The sequence below is a fragment of the Dermacentor andersoni genome, chromosome 5 (assembly GCF_023375885.2).
Source record: "Dermacentor andersoni chromosome 5, qqDerAnde1_hic_scaffold, whole genome shotgun sequence".
Classification (NCBI taxonomy): domain Eukaryota; kingdom Metazoa; phylum Arthropoda; class Arachnida; order Ixodida; family Ixodidae; genus Dermacentor; species Dermacentor andersoni.
This window is the reverse complement of record NC_092818.1, coordinates 95,594,852-95,616,757: the sequence shown is the minus strand read 5'-3', so window position 1 is coordinate 95,616,757 and position 21,906 is coordinate 95,594,852. Positions and strand designations below refer to the sequence as shown.

The following is a 21,906-nucleotide window of genomic DNA, read 5'->3' as shown; positions in this document are numbered from 1 at the left end:
ATGAAGTGTCGTCTACTGCAATGGATGCTACTGAGTGATCCTCGAATGAACAAAGCTGGGCCAAAGACATCCCACGTGGCAGCACTTGTGTCGTCAAGCCAAAGTTGACCACTGGCAGGCAGACGCAATTCGCCGTAATAGATAAAACTGTATGGGGTACTGTGATCCCGTGTGTAAGGAGGACGTCTTGCATAGGAGCCACGATGTAGTGACCGTCGGGGACTGGTGGGGATGACACTAGGTCAACGTAGGTCAGTGCCGAAGGTGGTAAGCGAACGAAGTCGGCGGAACTGAGGCGACTGGGGTGTGGTTCAGCAGGATCCAGAACAGGCAGGTCAAGGCGGAGAGTACTGGCGGAACAATCGATGAGAGCAGAATGTGCGGAAAGGAAGTCTAAGCCGAGGATGATGTCGTGGGGACAGTGGGCGATGACTGTGAATAGCACGATTGTTGAGCGATCGGCGAAGGAGACGCGGGCGGTACACATACCAATTACGGGGGCTGTTCCGCCATCGGCGACACGGACAACAGGCGTCGTGGCGGGCGTGATAATTTTCTTGAGCCGGTTACGAAGGTCAGCGCTCATTACGGACAAATGCGCCCCAGTGTCTATGAGAGCAGACACAGAAACACCGTCGACTTGCACGTCAAGAAGGTTCAGATGAGTGGGCAAAGTCAGTAGAGGATTTGGCGGCGTAGGGAGCAATGCAGCGTCACCTCGAGGCGCTGCATCGTCTAGTTTTCCGGCTGGGAGCGGCGTCCGAAGGGAGTCGGCGAATAGGAGCGACGGGGCTGGGGAGAGCGAGATTGTCGTCGTTGGGGCGAAGGCGAACGAGAATAGGGGCGGTTCGTTGCAGGAGAATCAGTGGCGGCATTATCGGAGCGTGCGGCATAGGGACGAGAAGGGCCACCTGAGGGGCGAGAGTAGGCAGTATAAGTAGACCGGCTCGGGGAACTCCAGCGACTACGACAGTGCCGAGAAATGTGCCCGATTCGATGGCAGTGGAAACAAATAGGCTTGTCGTCAGCAGTGCGCCATTCAGATGGGTTGCGGAAACGTGGTGGGTAAGAAGATGCGGGACGGGGCGAAATCGAAGAAGCCGGGCGGGTATTAGGGCGATGGGCCGAGCAGAGGGTGTGAAGACCCATGTTTTCAAACTCCTGGCGGACAACTGCCTGGATCAGTGAGACCGTGACTGCAGATGTGTTGGTGGGACTGGAGTCGAAGGCAGCCGGATAGGCGGCCTCGATCTCACGCCGGACGATCCTGGTAACATCGGCAGTGTTGTTGGGACGAGGAGCGTCGGCACAGGAAGATGTCGCTGGGGTGTTGGGCAGACGGGCAAACTGCTGGTCAATACGTCGGCTTTTGGCGAGTTCCAGGCGGCGGCACTCTCTTATAACAGCATCCACCGTCGCTACGTTGTTGCAAACGAGCAAGTTGAAGGCGTCATCGGCAATGCCTTTGAGGATGTGGGAAACCTTGTCTGACTCAGTCATGTGGGTGTCAACTTTGCGGCACAGAGCCAAGACGTCCTGAATGTACGTGACATAGGGCTCTGTTGACGTCTGCACACGGCCGGAAAGCGCCTTCTGCGCGGCAAGTTGTTGACCGTAGGGGTTGCCGAACAAGTCTCGAAGCTGTGTCTTAAGTGAATCCCAACTGGTGAGCTCATCTTCGTGCGTGCGATACCAAACTCGAGGTGTGCCACCGAGGTAAAAGACTACGTTGGCGAGCATAATAGTAGGGTCCCACCGGTTATTGCGGCTGACGTGTTCATACAGGCTGATCCAGTCATCGACGTCTTCCCCATCTTGGCCCGAGAATACGCCAGGATCACGGGGAGCGGGGAGAGTGATGTAGGTCGTCGAAGTGGCAGCAGGTGTCGGAGCCGGCGGAGTCGGGTTGTCGTCGCCGGGAGCCATGAAGGAAGGCTCGACGTACCGTCCACTGCGAAGCTCCGTGACGAGGTACAGGGAACGTCCACCTCCACCAGATATGTTACGTAGGAAGACGCAGAAGAAAAGCTATGAACAAGTATATTTACAAGGAAAATACGCTGCGCTTGGCCAAGAGGCAACAGCCCGCGCTAGCTTCTTATCGTCGTCGTCGTCTTCACACTGCTGGCCTTTCGTGATCGCGCATATTGTGCCGTAGCAATATTATTATAAGCGTGAATATGCCAGGGCTCCGGTATGCAAAGCTGCTGTTCTCTGACAGTCATTATAAGTTCACTATATTTTTAGACTACCTGCGTCACGAACTTTTTTCCAATTCTCATAAGAAACATTATCATATATATGTAACAGCCCCCCCCCCTCCACCTCCACCGCGATGTTGTATCGTGCTGGTATCTATCAGAGCTCCAGCATTCCGTCATTTGGTTCTATACTTCCGTATTCATGCTCATATTTGTGCATCTAAGGGGACTTTGCACAATCAGTGAAAGCTTTAAAAGTGGGCTTCCAACACACAATTTTCATTTTTATGCTCATGCGCGAAAGTTCAGCAGCCATGGAGACGCCTTACGATAACCGCGCAGCTCCGTGCTACTCATACGTATTCGTGTTTCTGTACGTATGTTCCCTAAATATATAACGGATTTGCTATGGCAGTTTCTTAGCGTTCAAACGGAGGAGTAACCTTTTAAACCTAAATTACATTAACATATATGCCGAATGCAACTGCTTTTTGGTGTCCATCCACAATGTAGCGTGTTAAGCAGTACGTGAATAATTTCCTATCAGCGCCCGCGCGGTCGATCTGCTTCATATGCTACACAAGTTCGCATCATGCTACTATCAGTGATTGACGTAGTCGGCCGAGGAAACTAATATTCGCGTCCATCGCAGCTCTGACGTCGTTGGTTCGCTCGGATAAGCAGAGCAACGGATTCGCGTGCCCCGTGCCGGCAACGACCTAATGACGTAGGCTGTGTCTGACGCAGTGCTGCGTCAGGCACTGGCTAACGCACTGTGTTGTCTAGTGTGCCTTCCTCTGTGCCCCTGTGTTCTGCTGGCACTACAACAAAGTAGAAGCAGCCCTGTAGATCATATTGGACGATAGGTCACCGTGTTCATCGGTATGCATGCGTACACGTATACACATCATGCCCTTCGCAGGACGAAGGCCTCTTTCAGTGACGCTTGATTACACATGTATTACGTCAACCAACCACTTAGAATGCTGAGAAATTTTTAAATCTCATCACAGCAGCTAATTATTTGCTATCCCAATCGCGTTTACTTTCCTTTGGCACCCCTTACTTTACTATAATAGACTTCCGGTTCTCTTTTCTAAGCATTGCATGACTTATCCAATCCAACTTCTTCCTCAGGTTCCCAACTTCAGTATCAGCTACAGGCCTTTCGCTTTAATTAGTGCAACTCACTTCCCGTCTCATAACATGAAACCTGCCATTTTCGACTGCATCGTTGCTTCGGCGATCCTTAGTTTCTTAGCTTTCTTAGGTCTCCTGCTAGTTTTATCTCCTCGAGGCAGCACTGTGAGAATGCACCGATTGTGTACCTTTCTGTCCAATGACAATGGTCAGCTGCCGATTATGACTTGAGAACATCTTTCGCATGCACTTCAACGAAATTTTATTTACCTGGAGACTTTGTTATCGCGGTCCGCGTCCTCGGAGGCTACTTGGCTTGAACGTACTCCTGGAAAGCTTTCAGAGGCTGGTCACCAATAATGACCTCCTACTACCAGCCAGCCTAGTCAACGTTACCTAAGTCGTTTGTAAGTTAATCGTAAACTTACACTTCACGCTTTGCCATTTATTTCACCGATCATTTATTGCAATTCAGCTGCAATTTTGCCAACGAGGACGTCATCTGCCGATGACAGGTTGCCGAGATATTCCCATTAGTCCCTAACCCGTTAACAGAAGTGGCATTTAAATACTTTTTACGTTAACAGATCAGTAAGGAAAGGGCCTTCAATAACAGACTCCTTTCCCACCTTTCAGAAGAGATACTTCTCTTTAATTTTTACGGGTGCTGTCGGCCGACCAATAAGTTCTAAGGGTGTTCTTCCCATGTTTATGAATTATTTTGCGTTATTTTAATAGAGATGAAAAGCGATAAATAAATAAAGTAAATAAATGGTTATTCCTATAAGGATAAAGATAATTAAAAGGAGGAATGCCACGTCCCAGATCCATTTAGTAGAGTATAGCACTCGTTGAAAAAGCTAAGGGCAATACCAAAGCCTCGCACATCGCTTTGATGGAATACAAACATGTTGAAGTGGGTCGAATAATAACTTCTTGTGTCTAAATCGAGACAGCGAATTGATAGGCTAGCCGAAGTGGGGGCGTAGTGGCTTTGGGGTCGTGCTCTAAGCCCGGAGGCGCGGGATCAAATCCCGGCCGTGGCGGCCGCATTTCGACGGGGGTGAAATGCAAGAGACGCCCATGTACTGGGCGTTTCATCAACCTGAGTGGAGTTAATTCAGTTCAACATTGGAGTTCATCGACCTGCACTCCATGCAGGTTGATGAACTCCAAATGGTCTAAATTATTACTGAGTCCTCCACGATTGCATGCTTTATAAGAATACCGTGGTGTTGCTTCGCAAAACCCCAGAATAAAAAAAAACAAAACACATGACTCGTCTAGGCCTATTGTACGTCGAAGCACCGCCCACGAAAACGTCACGAAATCCGCAACCGCCCACTCAAGCCACCAGTGCTGTTATTTGGGGGAAAAAGTGGACATGCGTTTCACAATTACCTTGCGCACCAAGGAATGATTTTTTTCCCGAACATCTGCATGCAGTGTCCCGCAATGTTTATCTGCGAGTATGTGTCATGCGTTCCGCGTAATCGCGTTCGAAAGCCTTAGCCTGTAAAGCGTGCTTCGCCGCGGAGTTACTGTGCAGGCAGTAAGGCGCACTTTACAAACCACGCATATTATATATTTTGCTCCGGTGTCCCAAGAAACGTTCCCCACAACAATTTTAATTAGCCATTTATTAAGCACGTTATATCTCATGTCACTTTTAAAGTGTTGCAGTGAAAGTGTGGAGCAATATACACCTCCCACGCGTACAACCGCCCTCTTAGGAATGTCTCAATTAGCAATTATTTATAAAATTGAAGCTCATCAGTTGCCCTTGAGGCTGCAAGCAGACCAGAGGGCTCTCTATTACATTGAGCATCTGCATCGTGCATTGAATGGTCAGTCACTCCTTGAACGTCTCATTCACCACCAGTTTTCTCGCATGGGAAAAATGGCGACATTATTTATGAACATTGCTGGTATTTCTGAACTTGCTGATTAAATTACGCTTCAGCCTCCGAAAGACATCACTGAATACGCATTCCCCGTTTATCTTACATTCCTTAAAATATACGAAAGTATCATATGCCTGTTTCGGCAATATTCCTATTGACTCAGTCGCACATATACGAAATATTTCAAGATTATCTTCAAGTATTTACGGAAGCACCTGTACACAGCGACAGTCAAGGCACTTCTGCAGCTTTTTTCTGCCCTTCGACGTAATCACGGCGTATATTTCATATACGCCATCCATCTTCTTCAGCAACTGCGGAGCTAGCAGCAATTGGCGCTGCACTGAAATGTTTGCAAGAGGAGTTAACCGCATAGAATATTGCCATCTTTACGGACTCCCGCACTGCTCTTAGCAGGTTGCAACGCAGTCCAGTGCATTGTGCGTTGTGCGTTATGCATTGTCCAGTGGTGCGCAGCATTACTGACTCTACCAATAAATTCGCATCACATGGGGCATCTGTTGTCGCCCAATGGATACTGTCAGATGAAGGGATCACCAGAAATGAAGAAGCTGATCGGCGTCCTTCATCTTGCGCTCACAACGGCTGTTTCTGCACTGAAAGTTTGTGTAATCATGATCACGCTCTTCTGCTAATTCCTCCACACCTACTCAAGCAGCATCCAGACCAAGGCGTCGCAAACGGAACGTTCCTGCCCCGTGTTCGCGGTCGAAGCTTGTCTCGTCGCGCTAGAGCACAATTTTGTAAACGTGTGCGAACGTTTATACCAGAAAGGACGTGTGCCCATCCATCGTGTATGTCTTGCGGATGCTGCGAGATACTTCAGCACCTTATATTTGAGTATCCCGCTTTCACTGCGCAGTGCACGCCGGTAGTGACGGACTATCACCTCCTTGGCCTGCGGTGCACGACACTTGACGAATGTTTGTACCCCAGTGGTTGTGCGTCTCGACGTGATCAGACTCACCGCGCTCTACTTATTTTTCTAAAAGAAACTAACTTAGGTTCACGTTTGTAGCCTATTTATGCTCTCTGGTGATGGGACCTCAAACTATTTCTTCAATTTCGGCATTCTTTAGTGGCGTGACCTGCAATGACCAGCCCTACTATGTGTAACCTGCACGGCGTGTGTTCTGCTTAATTTTTTTAAATTTGTCACCTTTCACTTTCTTTCCTCTTCCCTCCCTTTCTTTCTATCTTCCATTTCTATGTCTCCGTCTTCTCCTTTCTGAAGCAGACGTTGTGCCCCTTCCGGTGGCAGTTGCCACCGTGCTCCTCGCTTGCCCTTTCCTGTAACGTGCATATATAATAATAATAATAATAATAATAATAATAATAATAATAATAATAATAATAATAATAATAATAATAATAATAATAATAATAATAATAATAATAATAATAAAACGGTAAACGGAAAATTACGTTTATACGATTATATTACCTCTCCGTATGCGCCTTATTCATCAGTAATGAATCTGTGTACTTCTTTACGAGTCTTACAAAAAAATAAACCGTCAAAGTATTCTTATCAACCAATCTTAGAGTAGCGAAACATGTCGCAAAAAAATAAAGAGTTTGTAAAGACAGCTTCTCTTTCCTCTGAGCTCCGCTTTCCTTCGCCCAAGGAACGTGTTGTCTTATTTAGCAGTCATATCGCTTTGTGATTTTAAGGTATCGGTGTTCAATGTGGTCGACAAAAATATAAAAGGGAAGGAAGTGTAAAAAAAAACACAGGTCCCTCCAAGCACAGTGCGAAATATAGGTGCGAAGCCTGTGATGTTATTTGTCATGCAGAGTTTTGTAGTACCATAGTATTCTTGCTAGTCCAACATATAGCGAAGCTGCAATGTGCTCCAGAGTAACATCTGATCTTTCCCGCTCAAGTTTTATTCGGCTTAATTTTGGGGGAACTGTTAAGCCTTCTCAGTGCAAGTATGGATAAAAACGCTTACTGGTGTATACGAAAAAGAACGAGCAATATGCGAGCTGACAATCCAAGCCTTACGGAGCAAACGCGATACATGTACTGTCACAGAAGCGTGTGAAGAACAAAAAGATAAACATTATGAAGCCAGCACGCGTCACGAAATATTCCAGGCCCTTCAAAAACATGCGAACTCTTTTCCAGCCAGCATAAACTCGTTAAACTGACCAACATGTTTCATTTCTGGAATATTGTGCATTATTACCCTGGTCTTCTGGCTGCGACGCTTCGAAAGAAAAATTATAATGAGGGTACTCGGGGAGCAGTTGTACATGTTTCCTCAGGCCTAAATTATTGATGCGCCACTCTGTCACCAACACACCGTGTCATACGTCAAAAAAAAAGAAAAAAAGGAAACCGAAGAAGAAGAAGAAGAAATGGAAGGACACTGCGAGTATCGCAAGCAGCAAATTCTGAAAGGTGTGTGCCACGACATACCCTCAGTACCACGCTTCGCACGTTCGCTACCTTTGTACGCTCTTGTTCGCTACACGGACGGTTGTCGTCTCTCATTCCAAAGGTAATATCGCTGATCGGATTCCGTTGACGTATGGTGTAACGTAAGAGAAAGGAAAATAGTAGACGTGCCTAAATTATATGCACGAAGGAAGATGAGCAGTGGCAGCCTGACACGTGTAGTTTTCGTTGTGGCGCTGTAGGCACGCTTTCGTCTCGGTAATGCGACCAATTTGTCTATGCACCGCATTCAAATTTCCAGGGGAATTATAAATGCAGTTCACGTCGCCAACCGCGAAGGCTGACTGGCTGCGGTATTCTGCTGCTGCTGCTCACTATATAGTGGGTTTGACTCCTCGTTGCCGCATACTTATCGAGGGTAAATTCAAAAACGCTAGTGAAGTTAGATTTAGGAGAACGTTTAACAACGTTAGGAGGTCAAAATAAATAGAGAGCCCTGCACTACACAGTTAATGTTAATCCAGTACAAAATTAATCAACACAAAATAATACTCATAATGGCAAAGCCTTTAGCGCAATTCAGGAAGACAGGGACGTGACAGAGACACAGGACTGTCACGTCCCTGTCTTGTTTAATTGCGCTAAAGGATTTGCCATTATGAGTAAACCGTACCAACTAGCCCAAGAATCAGCCTTTTTGAAAAAGATAATAGGCAGCCCATAATTTGTTGCCAGGAAAATAAACTCAACATGGCACAACAACTGTAAAAGTTGACTGCTACACTGCCTGTCTTTGCGAGTGTGCGTGTGAGTGCAGAACATTGCAAGCTTTATTTCGACTCCCCTTTCCGCCCAATTCATTCATGCGAAACGCAGCAAGACGCGTAAGCCACTGACATTTCGTTGGGCGGTTTATTTTGCAAACGTTTGTAACTTAAATCGATTGCAGAACGTGTTGAGCTTTATTTCGACTCCCCTTCCACTAAATATATTGATTTGAGACGCACTAAACCACTTTGAACCTCTATCACTTTTTGTTTGATTGCCCCATCCTAAGCAACTGTATTTTTATTTCTACCTCAAACTCTATCGCACTGAAGACGTTGCCAATCGCACACGCCACGTGCTTTTTTAGAACCATTTCCGAAGCTTGCGGCACGCCTCTCGCAGTGTCACCACGCGCGCGCGACCCTCGAAAGCGAGCGAGTTCGAAGGGTGGAAAAGCCTTTCCGTCCCAGGCAGACGAAACCAAGGAGAAGCGGCCGGAGCCAGAGCCCGGCCGGTGGCACGGGAGGAGGGGTGGAGAGGGGGGGGGGGCGCACCGCGAGCTCGATTAGTTCTGCCGGCTCCCGCTCTCGCGAACGCGGCGCCCCCGGCGCCCCTGTGATTGGCCGCCAACGGCAAAGGGCCACTGCGGCATTCCAAAGCGGCACTGCAGGAGGGGTTAGGCCACGCCGCGCTGCTTCCCGTGCTTTATTTTTTTCGTTTTTTCGTTGCGCGGAAAGCAAGAGGAAGAAGCAGAAGAAGGCGCGACCGGCCACCCCCTCCTCGAAAAAAAAAACATAGAGAGCGGCGGCGTCACAACTGCATAGTCGGGACCGGCGGACACCGGCGGCGAACACCAGCTCGCTCTCGGCGGTCGGTGAGTCGCAGACACCGGCGCCGACAACGCCCGGCTTGCTTGGAGCAAGGGTCCACCGGCTTGCCAACCCCTCCCCTACCCACTCGATCTTTTTTGTTCTCTCTCCCCCTTCCCCCTTCGTCGCACGCCGGCCGATATCGGGTGCGGCTGGCGACAAGAACGCACGCCGACCGCCGCTTGGGCACAGAACGTTTGATTCATTCACTTTCGGAAGTGTCTCTACGGAGCAGTTTCCGTACAGGCCACGCTGCGTCGCCACGTCGGTGGCCGACACTGTGTGCCGATGCCCGAGGAGCAGCTGTCGCTGCTTTTTGGCGACCGTCCAAGCTCCTTTCCGGGATTTCCGATCGGCGATCGGCGAGGACTAATTGGCCATCTCAGAGCAACGCCGGCGGGTGCGAAAATTGTGTCATGTCATCGGCCGTGTTCGCAGTGTGAGGTTTGAATAGCCGTTCGGCCCGGCTCTGCCGGTGGCTGGTACGCCGTTGACACCGCTTCGTGGCACGAGACAGGTAAGGTAGCTGGTTACTGCTTGCTGAACACCTTCGCTCGTGGTTATCCTTCGGTCGTACCTTTCGGCTGGTCTCTAAAGTGACAGTCAGGCCTTAGTGTATCTTGCGATTAAAACCGTTGCTTTCTTTGTTTAGCTCGTCAGCGTGAGCGCAGTGAGCACAGTGCCGTGGGCATTTACTTCGCGCTCGTTTTGTTTCCCTACCAATGTCACGCAGTTTTCGAGTAACTTTAGCCTTTCTAGACGCAATTTGGTTGTTCAAGAACCACAGACGTTAGAGTCTCGCTAATAGTGCAGAATCAGCAGCAAAAGAAATTACGTGTCTTCACACCAACAAGACTAGTGTTATCTCTGTAGGGTACTTTACTGCCGCCCATTGCAACTCATTAGAGCATAAATTAATCGGAAACTGAATTTTCGCGCCACATGTCAATCATAGTTGTCTCCAAAAAGGCCAATCACAACAATAACTTCAATAGGCATGAAGCCGGTACACAGTCCCGTAATATGAAGTTGATGGCAAATTACTTGCAGTACAATGCCTATAGTTCTACAATTTAAAAAGTCTCAGCGATTCTCGGACACGTATAAATTAATGCACTTCTATTAACTTATAAATGGTTGAGTGTAAGAACTGACACAGTGTAATCGTGCAACAACAGTGTAGATAGTAAGTGCCGAAAAAAAAAAAGAATAGCGCGGTGTTATGCTTTCAAAATGGGCCCGTACTGAACGCACAATTTTAGGTACATTTGCTATCTGCAAAACACTCTACATGCCATCCGCGCTACTTGGACTTCAGCCAGCGGTGCCGCAGTTAGGTGTTGCCGTCGTCGCTCCAAGTTGGTGTCAACCTGCCACCATTTTCAGGGCAATACCCGTTCGTGCATAACTCGCGAAAAAACATCCATAACATTGCTTTCGCTGGTTATCCCTCTCGTTGCGCTCGAGCTTCAGCGCCAAAAATATATGGCACGCAATTATTCCATCCTCATTACAATGTTAGTACTTAATTCATCTAATCATTGCAAAAGCGTATGACGAAGTGTGTGGCGGAGCAAAACATCAATTTTCTTAATTGTTCTCATCGGGACTACGAAAACACGAATCTGCGTGCGGCATAGAACACAGGGAAAGTTTAGCCAGCTAGAAGGAATTCATCGTGAAAGAAAGTAAGGCGTGCAGACACGGACAAAAGAGAAGAGGACCAGACAACACAAACGCGTTTGTGTTGTCTGGTTCTCTTCTCCTGTGTACATGTCTGCCTTCTTTCACTGTGTACAGTGTTCGAAAGTGCGAATAAAAATTTCAACAGTACCCTAAATTCACAACAGTTATTTCTGTCTTTCTAGGCCCTGTTTTACAGAGAGTGTGTTTAGGATAGGTTCGCGCGCAGTGAATTGAGATACAAGTGCTCAGTAATGAGGCACTGGGTGATTAGACAGTGCTGTCTCGCACTCTTGAAGCGCACGGCTCTACGTAGACGGACTCGTTGTTATCCTCCGGTGCTCTTCAAACCGTGACACTGCAGCGTCACGAAGGAAGCTCTCAAGTAGCGGTGCCAAGCGGCGGTCGGCGAAGCGTCTCGTTTTTCTTGTGCTGTTGAACATCGATCAGACCCATTACGCTAATTGGTAGTGCGGTATCACTTACTTCCGTGACGTCGTGCTTATTATTACAATTTCTTTTCCAAAGAAACAAAAGGCCATCAAATGTAGAATTAGGCAACCGCGGTGTGTCCTTCTCGTTGTTTTGCGAAAGCTATATGCCTTTTTTACGTCTTTTGTTATGCATGCGAAATGTGTGTTGTGAACGTGACGTGAACGCATGAACGATATTCGACGGAAGTAGAAGAAAGTGGCACAGGCTTGTGTTTTCCGATAGCAGTGTGCAATAGCAAAAATGTTTTGTACCGAATACTGCATATTACGGAAAGAACGGAGCGCGTTATCAAACAGCAGTAGAAGAGTCGTTTGTATCTATCATGGTACCTCTACCTCTCTCACTTTGTGGGTTATTATTCGCGGTATTTAGATATGCTTGACAGATCTTGCGACAACGCGATTTGTGCTCCTGATGCTGGATGTAATGTACTTTTTTGTATCTTTGGTTTGAACTGATATTCATCAGTCAAAGAAAAAAGCGATGTTTGCCATGAAAGTACATCGCGTTATCATATATATATATATATATATATATATATATATATATATATATATATATATATATATATATATATATATATATATATATTGCGAAACAACTTAAACGAACATTCAGCAACATTTTCTGCGCATTATGGTTTCATCTACATTTCCGAAGCTTGCTTCTTGCTTTTGCCATCTGTACTTTGCATTTCTCTGGGTTGCTGCTAAATATTTCGGCAGCGTCGCTGTAGCCATACTTATGAAAAATGAAAAAATTAAACCAAGAGTACAGATATGCCATCTCGTCTCACCTCAGGGTGTTTCTCGACGACTGGCTCAACTGGATATATTGTCTTATTAATACCATAATAATGAGAAGTCATAATTCTACGACTTTTGTCGTGTTTCGTGTTTTACCTCCGGCAATATAGCTATTTTTATTATTGTCTTTTATATTACCGAAGCATTATGGTGGAAGTTAAGTATGGACTTCGATTTCTAGACTGCTTGAATTCATTCGCGGTAAGGCTGTTGCAGTATTAAACACTTCTGCAGTTCACTTATTTGAGTAATGCTGCTTATGTTAGAGCTAGCAATTATTGCTCCCTTGTGCTTCCCTACCGTCCATACCTTCATAATAGAATAAGCAATAGTCATGCTGCTTTGTACTTTCTCTGATGTTTATTAATTCTGACAGTTGATGCAAAATTGAACCCAAGCCCAACATCAAAGGCCGGAGCACAAGCTCTCGAAAAAAAAAAAAAAGAAACATACATGACCATCAATATTGTCGCGTGGTTTTACTGGCAACCGTAATATGCCCCAAGTTGTCATAATTTTTATGATTTGAGTGGCGTTGCAATGCATACATATATCTATATATATATATATAAACATGCGCAGTCTGGAATAGGCGTGACCACCCAATATCGATCGTCCTTCGTAACGGAGCCTGTTGTCGCTGCCCGTTCCGAGCGGCCGCTCAGTGTTCGGGGGGTTAACTTTGGCGGCGTGGCGACATCTAAAAGCCGGGCCGACCGCGACCGTGCATTCGGATATGGCATCGTCGACAGACCACCGCTTCGACTGCTGCGCTCTCTGACGCGAGCTAAATTGGGGTCAGGTCGATAAGATGACGTCGACAGTGAAGTAACGACCGCCGCTGCTGCACCCGCTTCCCCATCTCGCGCGCATGCATTGTGGTACATGTGCCGCACAGGACAAGGAGAGCTTTTAAATTTCAAGGGTGGCCCAACTTCAGTAGGGTGCCGCTGTGTGTGGTGGCGATCTAGAATGAATGGTCGTTGTTCTCTTGAAACCTCACATTTTTGAGGCTTGGTTATTTAAAGTGAATGAAGGTGTATTCATTCATAAATTCATTCATTCATTCATTCAGGAATGACCGTAAAGCCCTCGAATGAGGGTATAACGTGTGTGGGGGGAAGGGGGGGGGGGCAGAACTGATACAACTTATCACTTAGACACACAGCTATATTATTAGCAGCATTATATCATTGACAAAAGCTTGAACAGAACACACAGGGAAAAACACTTTACGCAGAAACTCTTCTGGGAGTTGTCTAAGTATGCGTAAGCATTGCGCCACTCGCTCATCTCCACTTAGCCCGGTGTTTTCAATGTTATGAAATTTGATCCTAAAGGCACGTTTATAGTGCGACGTTATCGGCGTGCAGGCGAGCGTCGTTCGCGGTCAGTCACGCTACGTCGGTTGCGCTGCGCCAGCCGAGATGCCATCCCCTCTATACTTTAACGCGCGCGCCGTAGGCTGCTTGCTTCGGAGCATGCGCAGAAGGTTCGCCAAGTCGCGCGCCGTCCGCAAAAGCCGTCTACGGAGTTGTGTTCGCGCCGTGTGTTCGCGCCTTTTTCTTCGCGCGCAATGCATTGTGGTGCGAGAGTTCCGCCGACTCCGACGCGCGAATGGCTCAGGAGCCATATCGGCGCCGGGCCCGTCGGGGCGCGTCGGAAGCCGCCGGTTACGTTGGCTGCGCCGGTGCGCCCGACTATAGATGAGTCGTTTTCGCCGACGTGACGTAGCGTGCGCGCGCGCGGGCGTTACGTCGGACTATAAACGACCCTTAACAGTACAAACAACAGCGCTGCTGCCGAACGAACTGCTGCCGACAGCGGCGCATGGTTAATTGATGACGAAAGCAAACTACTGCAGCTGGCGGCGCCAGGTGGGCTGATAACGTTCCAATCGTTACCAGCCGTTATCGCTCTTTGGCGCCTTATCCATCCGCGTCGAACCATTACGAACCGTGAATCGGCGTACACTGACGGCGGCTTCGTCTGGCGCGGCTGCGAGGGCCGTATCTTGAAAGCGATCTGCCATGGGGACAAAGAGCACCGACTGCTGATAGCTTCGTGTGCTCTGTGTTCTCGCTCCGTAGCTCACGTTGGAGCGAAAGGCAGCGCGAAGGTGAATTCGCGGGCTGCTGCGAGTGCTGTCTTGAAAGCGATCGTTTTGCGGTACGAACGGATGGACGGCTTTTCATGTTGGGTAAGCATGGAAATGCTGACATATTAAAAAAAATTAGAGCTATCAGCAGCAGTTTGGAATTATACACAACAAAACAATAGAATTACAGTTCGAGATTCATTACGCGCTACAGAGAAAAAATAGCACTGCCTATGACATGAACAAAAACAGGGACTGAAACGTAACCAGTGAATAAAAAAAGCACTGATTGTCATATAATAATGAGACATGAAAAGCTGTGATAAGAAAGCATCGCATCTAACAGAATAAATGAAACAAATCTATGTATTCAGTAATATAACAGAATAATATACCTGATAATCAGATCCTGGTTTTGGCACGTAAAACCCCAGAATTTATTTAGTTAAATTTATATGGGCGCTACGAAAGCCCGGAACGGGAGTACAGCGTGGGAAAGAAGCCTGCTTGCCGTGTTCTTTTTTTTTTTTTTTCTTCTCTGGGTGCTTTTGCACCTGGGGAACCGAACAGGCTCGCATGTTATCGCACCTTAGGAAACAATTGGGCGGGGACCAAACTTGACATATGTAAACACGAATGGACCGATGCGCGTTGTTTCCTTGCACTGTTCATTCTCGTTCGGAATACCATGCGCGGAGCTTTGTTTTTAAAATGCGAAATAGCGATACATAGTTATATCGTTAATTCGCCAACTGCATATGGCAGCGATGTTATGAATAAATAATAAGCACGTGACACCAAAATATAACTTTCTCACTTCTCGCCTTATCCCACAAATAATGAACTCAAAACTGTGACGCTGCGAAAACCTGAGAAGCGGCGGGAAAAGCCTAACCGACACAAAATATTAGGTCCCAAAGCTCCAACTATGTACTCTATATGCAGCCGTAGGGATAGCTGCGGCATAATTTTGACCGCTACTGGCACTTACATGTAAATCACATTCACAACTTCAAGACTGAAGATCAACGTGAAAAAGCGCACCCATGACTGCCTGTGAGTAACCATGTCTTCTCAGCGCCTTCTGGATAAAAAAAAAGTGGGAAGTCTCTGACTGTGACGTCGCTCGGATAAGACAATGGTCCTACTGCAACCGGTATGTATCTTCAGGGATACATATCCCTGAAGATACCCTGAAAATATCGTGATAGTTCCAGGCGTCGTCTTCTTAATGAATATGGACTGTGTCGGGCTGGCGGCCCGTGATGTGAAGGCTCCAGCCACGCAGGCCTTGTCCTAGTCAGTATATAGGTGCCGCCGACTGCGCGCCATTCAGCCAAGGAGGTTCCTACAAAATTCACCAGAGGGAACTTTGGCGCTAGTGTCTGGAGGAGCTGCAAGAATGGAGATTCTGTCAGCATGGGAATGACGATTACTACATGAATTTGACAGGGAAAAAAAGTTGTCGTCCACTTGACTTGTAGTATGCACGAACCTACAAAGGAAGCGCATGCACTTGTTTCTCCGACAGCCTCGCAGTTGAAAAGAAATTCGTGGTGTTGTTCGAACCCGGGACTAACTTAGATTAAGGAAAACCGTTTCATTTTTCTTCGACTCCGAAGCTTTCTTTCAGAGACAACCTATACGGGTTTTAATTTGCAGCTTCAGACTAAAAGACGGGTGAATGACAACTTTTTCCATTTCATAAACTTACCTCCACCTTGCGCACATCCACGGAACTGATTTGCCAAGTACACGGGTTTGCCTAAGCCTTGTACTGATTTGTAACGAACTTGTGGCATTACCAATTCGTCCGTACGAACAAATTATTGCGTTATTACTACAATGATTCGCAATAGACGCGCATGCGCAGAGAGAGTAATTGCCTTGCAGTGCTAAGAAAAAATATAAGTGCTTGGAAATTTAGAAAGATAGAAAGTAATAATAACCCTTACAACAACATTTGAAGTCACAAAGCACGAACATTATAAAAGTTCATGCGTTAACCATCATTCCCATAGCAGCGTAACAACTGCAGAGCCGAAGTTTCCTCTAGTAATTTTTGTAAGACCCTCTAGGCATTCAGCAAGCCTAATGTAAAGCGCTTGCGTTGACACTCGCACCGTGTATAGCGTGAATACAGCCGGGTTGTCGAGACGTGTTAGTCAATGGGATTATGAGCCTTTTATCGCTGCCTGGACAACTGTCGTAACGTTCAAGCTGCGGCTTGATTCGTTCACACATGTGAGAGTCACATCAAGTAATAAAATGAAAGAACATAAAGAACTCGTATTCCGTACAGAAAAACCCAGGTGGGATATTGTTCGCAGTACACAAGAACGTTTCCTTACTTTACTTTTTTTCTTTCTTTCTTTTCTTTTTTTTTTTACAGACGTCTGACGTCACGGACTTGTCATATTTCATCATTTCGCGCGCTTATGTTTCCGCAGCGGTGTTGTATTTCTAACTGCCACGAAATAGTAAGTTTGGCTACTAAAGTGCCCGCTATCCCAAAATCATAGCTAAATATGTTGTCTTCGTGTAGTAGTGTCAGCAATATGTTGGCCACTGAATTTTAACTCCATTGTAGCTAAAGTGCCCTGAATGAATGAATGAATGAATGTGTGGTTTTTATTGGCGCAAGGGCCAGGTATTGCCAAAGAGCGCCACGCAAGTGAGTGAAATGCCATAAACAATACTTGTATTCTCTTCTGAAATACTACTACTGTTTCAGTAGCAGCAACAGCAACAATAATAATAATATTAATATAAATAATAGTTATTATAATTATATTTTTATATAAATTAAATTTTGCTCTTATGCGGTGGTACTATTTAGGGCAGCACTTTGTTTTCAATATTTGGCTTGCCTTCATGCCAGCCTGATCTCTCGTAACTGATTCCGGATTATGTTATCCACATTTCTTTCTTTTTCCGCCAGTATAAACTGCGAGCTCCTTCTCTACTGTGCGTGAGAGGCTTTTCTAATTTTGTGCCCATCGTCGATGCATGGTCACTACTATTCAAATTACACACCGCTTCAAATTAATTAGCTCCTGCTGTATTGAATTCTGCAAACTGATGTGGGTATATTATGATATAACTCGTGCATATGCGTTGTTTATGAGACGTACGAAAATATTGTTGTATAATGGGACCTCCCATTGAACAGCTGACCTCAAAAACACGGAACAAATGGAGACCGAAAAGGGCGTCGCCGAACTGTCAACTGATGTTATTTTCGTTCATGCGGCTACATATATAGGAGCGCTCGTGCAAACGCTACAAACAGATACAGTGTTCGTGCCTCGTAACGGCCACGCAAAGGCGGCCGATGCGCCATCGAAATCGCATTTGTCGCGTGTCCCCGTTCAGCCGTACGGACTGGTCTTCACCATGAACGAACTAGCTCGGTTGAATGCCATATCGACCTCGTTCGGCATATTTTCCCAAACTGTCACGCTGCTCACTACTGCCCAGATTGTAATTTAACCGGAATGCACAAAGGCTAAAGTGCATAAAGGAAGAAAATAAAAGACGTGAAAAACAATGCATCCCTTTTTACAGGTTACGTGAAGCGCCGTGGATAGTTTTCAAGCGCAGCATCCTCGAATGCCTTTGAATGATTGGATTCAGCGTCCCAAATCATCTGGCGTTGGGCTATGAGAAACGCCCGATTAAATTTGACAATATGTGATCATTTGACGTGCGCTCAAAGTTCTATACACCAGTGCCTTTTGTACTGCGCCATCGTTGTGGTCAGGGACTGAACGCATTACCTGGTGTTCAGCAGAAAAAAAAAGCCAGACACTCAGTGTGCTGGGCCGGAATAATATAAAACTCATATTCTAATTCTTTTCCTTTTCGCGCTACGTCAGAGGTACAAATGGCGCCAGGAGCAGGTGGCCCTGAACGGAGGATGATAAAAAATGGAATAGAATGACAACACAGGAATCCTTGGAACATACGAAACCTGCTTGCTAGCATCCCTGGTAAGCCTGGTTTATGACAGAAGGAAAAAAAATGGGACTAAACAACCTCAACTTATCTGAGAGCGTTTAATCACATTAATCGGGGCAAATGTTTCTGCATGAGTTAAAGCGATAAATATTGCGTACGTGGCATGCATCCAGAGAAGAAACTGCTCGTAGTGAATGACCAACCCGAGAGCTTGCTTTAACACTGAAACCTTTCGGTGACAAGCGTGCGTAATACCGTAAAGGCGTTGTCGTTTATATGAATCAAGCACACGTCTAGACCCAAGCAGAGGCGATAGGCGTGCTTTATCTAATTCCTTTAGAAGGTTTTTGAAGACAATTCTGTATGTGGTACCTTCTTTTCTGACAGCTGTTTCAGTCCTATTTCGTGGGCCCGGCCAGAAGGTAGTTAGGCCTAAGCGTAAGCTCACACTGAGGCCATGGGGTATGTGCTACGAGCTATGTGTCCCTGGCATTATTGCGTGTTTGCGACTCGAGATGCGACACTGAAATGTGTCACTCTGTATGTGCCGCTCTTCAGTGAACCTCTTCGAAGCCAGCTTGGGCATGTGCAACTGGGCATGTCACTTTCTATGATGCTGATGCTGATTTAGACGACGATGATAATTATGATGATGATGATGGCAATTATGACGATGACGAGTGTTATGAGAAAGCGTTGGAATGCGATTTAACCTCTAGTTGGCGTCGATCAAACGTTGTCGCTTGAGCGCGGCTCTCACATTAAATTATAGGGTTCGTACACACCATTCTCAACCTTAACTCGCACATGAAGACACTGTCTTTCATCGACTTTAAGTGGGTGCTAAATAGACTTCGTATTTCTTTTTTTTTTTTCCACTGTCGCTGCCGTTTCACCCTACAAGCGCAAAGGGTCATGTCTGTAAAATGAAGCTGTCCTCTGTTCGGGTAAAATGAGAGAGAGAGAGAGAGAGAGAGAGAGAGAGAGAGAGAGACAGACAGACAGACAGACAGAGAGAGAGACAGACAGAGAGAGAGAGAGAGATAGACATAAAGGAGTCAGTGGTGAATCAACGGCTGCAGAAGCGAATGAAAACTTCGCCTCTTTCGTCGTTGACGTACTCTCGCACATTATATTCCGTTATTACAGATCAACGCATAAGGTACCTACTGCGGCGGCCGGTGCTGGTAAATGCCATATGTAAATGTCCGCGACTATAAGTTGTTTCACTCGTCGAGTAAGACGCGTTTCCGACGTTCTCGCGCCTTTACTTTCTGCGCGAACGTCAGAGGGCCGAGTAGTCTATTCCTACGCGCGACTCGTGTATAGGGCTATACTGTATACTTATTTCCAAGCTTTGGAGCAGCGCGTGTCCGCATTCCAGGCTCGGTCCCCTCCTGGTTAGCTGGTGAAGCCCACGCGCCACGAAATAACGTGCTTCCTGTTCCAGTTTTTACGAGCGCAAGTGGGTGACGTCACCAGCGCCCACCCCCGTCGGGCGTGAGAGACGAGACGGGGGAGCTGCGGCACTCTTGGCAGTTCGCCTGGTCTCGCGGGTCGAGACGAAAACGGAGCGTATACTTCGTCGACACCCACTCCAGTCCACGTGTTTCTTCCGAGCGCGGCGTGCATCCTTCTTTAACGCGTTCAAGTCGAAGGTGGTGGTTCTGATACCATACGTGCGAGTGCACAGACGTCTTCAACGTGAAATTGAACACCTAATTTTTTTTCTTCAAACACCCGTAGGAGCTAAACACAAATGCTCTCCATAAAAGTGTTGAATGAGACTAAAAGTTCAACAGGAAAACTTGTTACGTTACAAATTATTAGATTTGAACCCGTGCATCACAAATATCACCAAAGAAAAATCTCTTCTCTTTCATATTGATGGCGACTGTACATTGCACCCCGACAGCTGCGACAATGAATAAGCAGGGCAAACGCAGCGACTTTACTTAAGAACCGTCCGAACCCAAGACTGCATCAGTATACCGGTTGATTTAATAACTAATTGATTGACTAAATGATTCGGTGATGTTGGATATGTTTTCAACTTTTGCCCTGCTGTTTTTTTCCACGACCTTTGGTCATTTAATTCATATTCGGAAAAGGCACGAAGAAATGAGCAAATAATAATACATGCACGTTACACACTATAACTAACACTTAGCACCAACGTGCCTGAATCGATGTGCAATCTAGTGCCTGCGACGACGCACCGAAAGCAGTCTGCGCCGACATGTTCAGGCAAATAAAGCAAGCAACTGAAGAAAAAAAAAACTGAGTCTGCAAAGTAAGTATCAGTTACAAAAGTATGGGAGTATTGAGACACTCGCACGATGAATGCAGGTATGGTGAGCAAGTTTATAGTATACATATTTGAAAATATATATAAATGAATACACGAGCAAAAAAAAAAATTAACAGTTATATCAGAGCATGAATACAGAAAACAGATAAAAAAATAAGTATGTTGGATGTTGCAAACCATCAGAACATGTTCAGTGACAGGGTGCCTTTACTGGCGAGCACGAAGAGATCGGTGCCAAAAATAGTCGAGGATGCACGCCAGCTATAAACGCGCAGTCTGAGCCGGTGAGCCTGTCGTTGGCCGACCACGTGACGCGAGTCTCTCGTGCTGCTGCGTGAGCTGTGTCCGCGTGAGCTGCGTTATGTTACGCGGGCAAATTAAAATTCTGACGGATGCTCGTTGCCAAAATATTGCTCGCAATCAAAAATGTGAAATAATTCCACAGTGAACTGACTTATTCGTTGTTTATCTTTTCTTAAATAAGGAGATAGAAAGCGTTTAATGCTAGCTAGAGAGGTTAGCCTACTGTTGAAAGCGTGATACGCTGCTTCGTACGTAATTTACGATGGCGGACTGAAGAAAGTACATACTATCACACACGCGATGCCCACTAGTGTCCGAACTTGCATGTAATTTACAGATTGGCCGAGACCTGCATTCCGCAGGAACGCTCTGGATGCGCCTTCGCAGTGCTCAAAGCAGAGGCATCCCTTAAAAAATGTTTGCTGCAAGTCTGAATAATAACTGCACGATTGTCATCAAAGCTACCAGAAAGTGCGGTTACATTACTATCCGTCTTTGTGACGCGTGCTTGATAACTTTCTGCGTGTATTTGGCCACCGCGTTTCTGGTGCGTTCTTGATTGCTCCATTTATGGTGCATTCTTGTTTCTACAGGGTCTTGGAGATGCTTACAACCAAGAATCACAACAGGTAGCAGTTGCTGCATAAGCCAATAGACCTCACTTAAAAAAAAAGCGTTTTTCTCCTGTTACAGCAGCATGAGACAACGGAAATTACAGCATGACCACGCGTGTCATTTCAACGTACACACTCCTAAGCACAAAGTAAACCTAACAGAGAAAATACATGCATACAGTACACTTCCACACAAACGCTGCTTGAGTTGCCCACACAAAGCATATCAGCCAAGCTGCATTTATAGCCATGGTGTTTTAACCACCAGCATGGTGCCAAAGAGAGCGTCTCTTTTCTACCTGAATGAGCTGTAAAGCTCTACAGAATGT

The 21,906-nt window shown here is 46.4% G+C and overlaps 1 protein-coding gene across 2 annotated transcripts in view; it reads left to right on the top strand.

The window, feature by feature from the left end:
* Positions 1-9,088: 9,088 nt before the first annotated feature.
* Positions 9,089-21,906, top strand: part of LOC126530907 (uncharacterized) — a 105,317-nt gene continuing 92,499 nt past the window's right edge. For both annotated transcript variants that reach the window (XM_050178233.3, XM_055070857.2), the window contains exon 1: positions 9,089-9,312. The gene's annotated coding sequence lies outside the window, so the exon portion shown is untranslated. The remainder of the gene's footprint in view (positions 9,313-21,906) is intronic.